At 38.8% G+C, this 7,373-nt stretch overlaps 1 long non-coding RNA gene across 1 annotated transcript; it reads right to left on the reverse strand.

Moving 5' to 3' along the window:
• Positions 1–504: 504 nt before the first annotated feature.
• Positions 505–6,844, reverse strand: LOC148780967 (uncharacterized). The gene is made up of 2 exons (XR_016039729.1): positions 1,132–6,844; positions 505–1,010 (listed from the first exon to the last, which is right to left on the reverse strand). It is a non-coding gene; the product is annotated as an uncharacterized LOC148780967 (long non-coding RNA).
• Positions 6,845–7,373: the final 529 nt, after the last annotated feature.

Genomic DNA, 7,373 nt, shown 5'->3' on the forward strand with positions numbered 1-7,373 from the left:
TATTTTGGCTTTCATAGATCCAGTTTAGTCTGAGCTCGTTGAATTACTCTATCCCATTCTGAATTAAGAAGCTTAAAATCAGAAATTGGGAGTCCCAGATAAGTTATGGGAAATTTGTCCACTCTACATTCAAGCAACAATGCAAGTTCTTCTGTCAGCGCACTACAGCAATTAATACCCACCGTTGATGTTTTTGCAATGTTCACTTTTAAACCAACCGCCACCTCACAACACTTTAGGAACCTGCCAAGAAATTTAATGTACTCCTTCTTTGCCTCTGTGAAAATAAATGTATCATTTGCATACTGTAGATGAGAAATGTAAGGGTCATTCTGCCCTACCTAGAAACCAACGAAGTTACTATTGTTTACCACATTAGATATCATCAGGCTAAAACACTCTGCATAAATGGTAAATAAAAATAGCGATAAAGGGTCTCCTTGACGAAGACCTCTAGAGAATTTAAAGAAGCCTTTAGGGCAACCATCAATAAGAATCGAAAAATGTGCCAAGGAGAGGCATCCATAAATCCAATTATGTCATTTCTCACCAAACCCCATGCATTTTAAATTTCTATTAGAATGCTTTACTCTACTCTATTATATGCCTTTTCCATATCCAGTTTAATAACAACCCCTGGTCCCTTGCTTTGAGTCCTGAAGTGGATACATTCTTGAGCAATTAATACAGTATCAGTAATCAGTTTATTCTGAATAAAAGTTGTTTGGGGACCAGAAATAACATTGTTCAATACTCTTTTCAACCGCATAGCCAGCACCTTTGCTACAACTTTATACAGACTAGATAATAACGAAATAGGTTTAATATCTGAGAGCTCCTTAATAACAAATGTTTTGGGATGAGAGCAATGAAAGCAGAGTTAACACCTCTAAAATTTTCTCCCCTATCCAAAAAACTCCATACCATACAGAAAAGTTCCTCTGAAAACATAGACCAAAACCTATAGAAAAAACACATAGGAAAGCCGTAAAGTCCTGGTGCCTTATCTCCTGCCAACGAAAAAACAACCAATTTCAGTTCCTCCATTGAGACCTCAACTTCAAGTGGTACTGCAATTGTCTCTGAAATAATTTTAAAGGGAATACGACTCATTCTAGGGGTAGGGTATACTTTCGAAGAAAAAGCCTTTCGAAAATGCTCAATTATCGCCAAATTGCGACTACCGATATCCTCCTGCATTACTCCTTGAATCGTAAGACCTGAGAGATCACTTTGCCACCTGCGTGCACAGGCAATAGAATGAAAAAACTGTGTTCAGATCACCCTGTTTCTGCCATTTGACTTGAGACCTTTGTCGCCAATAAATTTCTTCCAACCTAAGGAGTACATTCAGAGTATTAATTTTCCCAATTCTCTCACTAGTTAGTAACTCAGAGTAAACACCTCCAATCTAAACAGTTTGGTCTATCCCCTTAATATCCTCCAAAAAACTATCAATCTTAACCCCCAATTGATACTTATTTTCCTTCTTCCATTCAAGCAGCTTGTGCTTCACATATAACAATTTTTTGTGCAACTGAAAATCCATGGACCCAAAAGTAATCGCATTCTCCCAAGTCCTCCTAATAAGATCAATCACACCCTCTCATCCAACCAACCAATCTCCAGTCTAAAAGGCTTTGGACCTCTAAGAGAAGACTTGGACCGAAGAAGAAGAGGTGTATGGTATGAAGATGGTCTAGGCAAGGCTATCACAGATGCTAAAGGAAACCTTTCCAAAAAATCATTAAAGACCAAAAACCTATCAATATTGGTCATGATAAGATTCCCAGAACTATTATTGGTCCTGGTAAAAGAAGCTCCTAACAAAGGTAAATCCGCCAAGCCATGGTTTTGAATAAACCATTAAATAATCTCATAGTAGGGTTAATCCGGCCTCCTGAGGAAGAATCCTTAGGCCACCGAATTAAAATCAAATCACCCCCACACAAAATGAAAATTGAAACCGAGTTAAAACCCCCGATAACTCATTGAGAAACCCAGCTTTGAGATCAACATTGTTTAGACCATAAACATTCAAAAGACCCCACAAAAAGTCAGACTCAGAACCATTAAAGAGTATAGCTAACTATCTACCCCCCTTTAAAACCTCAAAACTTTGCAGAATCTAAGGATTCCACAACACCCATAGCCCACCCGATGCCCCAACAAAATCGATACCCTCAAAACACAAAGAACCAGAGCCCCAGACTCCCCGAGCACCTATCACAGAAGGTCTGGGAAACTGGTTTATACTTCCTAGCCAAAAATAAAACATCCTTTTTCCTACTAGGATCTCATAAACCTCTAACATTCCAGTTCAAAATAATCATCAAAAATTATTGGAAGAAGAACCTGGACCTTCACTGTGAGGCCCTTGAGAAGGTGCTTCGAGCACAGCATCACCTTCATCATCATCAGAAGTAGACTCCTCCAAACTCACTGCAATTGGAGCATAAGCATTCAACTCCCTGATCATCAATGCGCCCCTAGACCTCAGTCTACTTGAATAATTGAAAGGAGCAGTCGACTTCTTTTCCTTAGCTTTTTGCATCACCTTTACTTGCCATTGCGAAGAACAGTGTCTGGAGACTTCTCGGTAACCTCATTCTGCACTATATCTGTAGCCTGCATCTGCATCTCTTCAGCCATCACAGCCTCAAGCACCTTCAAATCAATGTTAGCCTCCATATCCTCCACAACGTTCTTACCCGACGCTTGCACTTCCTTAGCAGCTCGCTTCTTTGCTTTTTTTCTCTTTGATTGCCTGGCAAACCTTAGCAATAGGGACATCATAATCAAGTCCCATATCTTCACGAACCACCCGATAAAGAGCCTTTTCAAGTCTGTCATACTGAGCATCTCCATCCATAGCTTCCAGCAATGTGGCTACTTCGGGCACAGTAGCAAGGGGAGTAATAGGCTCAAAAAGCACCAAAGCAGACTGCGAATCAAAAGACCTAGCATCTTCAACCTCAAAGCCATCCTCCTCCATCACCGACGCCGGTAAGTCAATAACAAAATCCTATGTATCCTTGTTAGAGACCTCTATAGGAATGGCCGCCTGTACATCTACCATCAAAGGATTAAAGCGCATTTTCGCCTCAAGTTAGTCCTCTTCTTCGCACCTTTACAGTTAGGGAGAAACCTCAATCGATCCGCCATGAAAAGTGCACAAAGCAAAACACCCGCTAGCTGTTTTAATGCTGTTGTGAACAGAAATTCCAGCACCGATCGAGAGTAAAAGGCTTTCTTCAATTCCTACGCTTCAACCTTCCCAAAGAGGAGATTTTCAAATATTACATTCCCCACATCTTTCCTACATCCTTCTGCCACGTACTTATTTCGCACCGCCTCATTGATTCATTATGATTTGTATCTGAAACTGGTGTACCCACAAGGTCCAGCGTAGTCGAACTAATACCACACTTAAAAGCCTTGACCAAAGTCATCCCCTCTGAGAAAACCGGCATTGTAGCAGGATCCGAGAAACGCCTCACTGGGACCCACATTTTCCTAATTTTAAGCTCCTTAGTAACTGAATGGCGTTTCGCACCCACGCTTTGACGTTCCTGAATCTTCCCATGCAATTTCAAATTTTTTTGGGTGAACCTCATCGGCCCAGCTACGCTCCTACCATTATTCAAATTTTTCCAGTAAAACTTTGCCAGAGGCTGTTGTGCTCTCCTCCTACGCACCATAGTCCATCTCCCCTCAGGCGGCTGAAACTCACATGGCTGGGCCACTTGCTTCCCACAATCCATCGTCGGACCTTTGCCCTCCAAACACACATCTATTAAAAATAGATCCTGGCCCACCTGTAGTCTAACTTGTCTTGGGCAAGGCACTCCCAAAAGGCGATTGATTTGAACACTGACAAAAGAAGCATTGGGACCTCCTAAAAGCTTTAGATCAACAACACAATACTCACCAAAATAATTAGCAATTTCTTTGAAAACATTTTCATTCTAAACATGTAGTGGAACACCCCACAAACGAACCCAGGTCAGATCCCTCTTCACAAAAGAAGAATGCATTGAAAGATTCCATTGTAACAGAGTCATCAACAAACGTCGAACTCTGTAAAATCTTTCCTTCCACAAATGTCGAACTCTATAAAATCTTTCCTTCCATACACGAGCCACATCTTGATAAGACCGTAACACAAAAGCAACCCTACTTTTGCCTATAAAGAATACATCAAGCAAATGCGATAAACCCCAACTCTTTTTGCCCAATCATTCAAACAAAAAATATCATCAATTGGCGGTCAAAAGGAACCTACCAAGATATGCCGAGCCTTCCTCTCTAAATCATTTAACTTACCAATCTGAACTTTCAAAACCTCTGCCGCAACTCATCATACCTAGTCCGCAGATCTCCCTCAACCTCCATTCTTCTCTCCATACCCTCTGAAGCCCTTAAATCACTTCTCTCCCTCGCAATAGGCATAACCCTCTTGCTACCCCTTTCTCTCCCATTCACTTCTACTACAATTTAATTTCTCTCTCTTCTCTGTAAGAAACAAAGGAAACCCTATAAACTTATGAACATCAGAGCGTAAACAAGAAGCGGAAGAAACTAGGGCAAGAAATTAAGGGAATTGCAGCACAGATTAGGGCAAGAAAAAAAGGAAATTAGGACAAGAAGAGATCTGCACTTGCAGTGAAAAATGGACTCTCTGGAGAAATCTCTTGACCACACAAATGGTAAGAAATTAGCATCTGAAATGTATGAGGATACGTATCATCTTTGCTCTTCCGTCCAACCCATGATTTGTTGTCCCAGTCCCTAATTTCTTATGGCCAGGCCAGGCCAGGCTGCTCCTGCTTAGCCCATTGCGAGCCTCTTTGTTATCCACTTTCCCACCACCTGACACTAGTGCTGCCCTGCCGTACCCTCGTTTCTTCTTCACCTCCTCTTAGAATCACAATGTTTCACTTTTCTCTCTCTCTTTCTTGTTTTTGCAGACACCTCTCTCTCTCTATCTCTCATAGAGTATTTTCTAAAAGCAAACTTACACATCATATCCATGAGCGCATTTGGTCTTGCATCTTTAATGAGTTCTGAAATTGCATCAACTATAACGTGCATCGCCGTACAAGTTGGGCTTGCTCGCTGGTGCGTGACCCTGCGAGCTGTGAAGGGCTGATCTTTCTTCAATCCTTGAAAAGTCGCCCTCTCCTATATCTTCAGGGGTCACAATAAAAGACCTGAAAATCTTAATAATAGTCTAGAATATATGTTACAATACGCATTAGTTTTTGGACTTAAATTTTTTTTTTTTGTTATTCGTATTCATACATATCGAGGTCAAACTTATTAAAAAAATATATCATTAGAACAATATTTTCTGATGGGTTTTTTCACTTCTTCTTTATAAAGTTGATGCCTTTATATAGGTTTTTCCTTTAGGTTACCATGGGACGATAACGAGGGTGTAAATTTTGAATCTTTTTATGCAACCATTTTCGATTCTAGCCTTTTAAAATCCTCCAATTAAATTATCATTAAGTCTAAATTTTTTGGATTATGTCATTTCTCATATTTGATTCTCAATTCCTATATTTTAGCACATTGAATAATTCCATCACTATCTCTATTTCCAAGTAATTCTTATATTTTCTCTTAAAAGTAGAGGGAAAATAGGAGACACTCAGCTAATATGTTTCCTAGAATTAGGGCTATTAACGTGTTGGGTTCGGGGGGCCAGCCCAAGCACGAAAAGAATGAAAGGGAGGACCGAGGCCAGAAATTTTGTTTTATTCCCAGAAATTTTGTTCCATGACAATGAGGCTCGAGCCGTTCCCAGACAGAAAAAATGAATCCGGTCGGGCAAGCCCCTATATAAATATGGAAAAATGTATTTAAAGCTCAAATTTTATTTTGAACTGTGCAAATCAATAAAAGACTTGAAAATCTTAATAATAGACCGTCTAGAAGGCATGTTAAAAGATGCCTTACTTTTAAGATTTAAAATCTTTCTTTTTTTTTTATTTGCATACATATTCAAGTTGAGATTATTTATTGGAGAATTTATTATCTTTAGACCAATATTTTCTGATGCATTTTTAAGATACGTCTCACTTCTACAATATACAGTTGATGTCTTATATAAAGTTTTCCATTATATGGTTTTTTTCACGTCCATTTGCTTCTTCTCCATAGTCTATATATCTTGAATTTTCCATCAAAACCTTGTGATGTTTTATTTTTTATTTTTTGGGTAGAAGTAAGACTAACGTAATTAGATCATTTTTTAATTTAGACGCTAATTCTTATTTCCGTCATTTTGTGGCAAAAATCTGAATGTGTTGAAACCGAGGGAGTTTGGGTCTTTAATTTGCTTTTGTATGAATTTGTTTGTTCAATTGGTTGGTTGAATATGCTCATGAGAATCAATAAAAGAGTAAGATATATATCCAACATCCCGTTGTTAAAATCTTATGCACAATATAAACTACATAGACATTGAATTTGATGAACTGCTCGCCTTTTTTTGGGATGGGTTGATCGTCCTCACTTATGTCTGTAGTGACAAATTGTTGAAATGGTAGCTTCACAGGGATTGGAGTTTTGCCCCTAAATTTTTGCTGAGTAGGTCTTCTGCCCTATGGAGTACACATGCAGTATGCACCCGTGGGAGCAAAGTGTATTTCAAATAAATCGTCCCAAGTAGGTCTTCTGCCCTACGGAATGCGCGTGCAGTATGCACCCGTGTGACTAAAGTGTAGTTTGTTTCAATGGAAAATACGATATGTTGATTATCAAAGCAAGGATCATGGAATCAAAAGTCTCTCTTTGTGTCTAGATCTTCGGATCTCTATCTCATTGTGGGCGTTAGGACGGTGATCTTTCTCTCTCTCAGGATCAAGAAACCAAGTTTTCAATTAAGTCTTTCTATCTCTAGATTTCACATTTTTAATTAACTCTTTCTTTCTCTAAACCCAAGGAAATTAAAGTCCAATCCATATCAGATTCGATCAACCAAAACCTATACCTAAGCATACGTCATTTTCCTTCTTTTTCTCAAAAACAAGTCATACCAGAATTGGGAGAGAGAAGCCAGTACAGACATAGTAAGAGTTCCTTGCATCAAAGGTTAGTTCTCTTTGGTTTATTTTCATCTTAATTTTGTTTTTCTTAATTGAGGTCATTACCTTCTAATCAGTCTTGTGGGTTTCTATTTATTAACTTTTCATCATAATCAGTCTTGTGGGTTTGTTGTGGTTCTACTGTTTTCTTGAAATTGAAAAAAAAATTATAATCTATTTCTTTGAAGTTCTTGGTCGAATCTTTGCAGTAAATCTGAAACAATACATTTGAATTTTTTGAATGTACCCCACTATCATCTCTGTCAATTTTACATTTGA

Source organism: Amborella trichopoda, chromosome 8, assembly GCF_054954075.1.
Source record: "Amborella trichopoda isolate Santa Cruz 75 chromosome 8, AtrichopodaSantaCruz75HAP2 v2.0, whole genome shotgun sequence".
Classification (NCBI taxonomy): domain Eukaryota; kingdom Viridiplantae; phylum Streptophyta; class Magnoliopsida; order Amborellales; family Amborellaceae; genus Amborella; species Amborella trichopoda.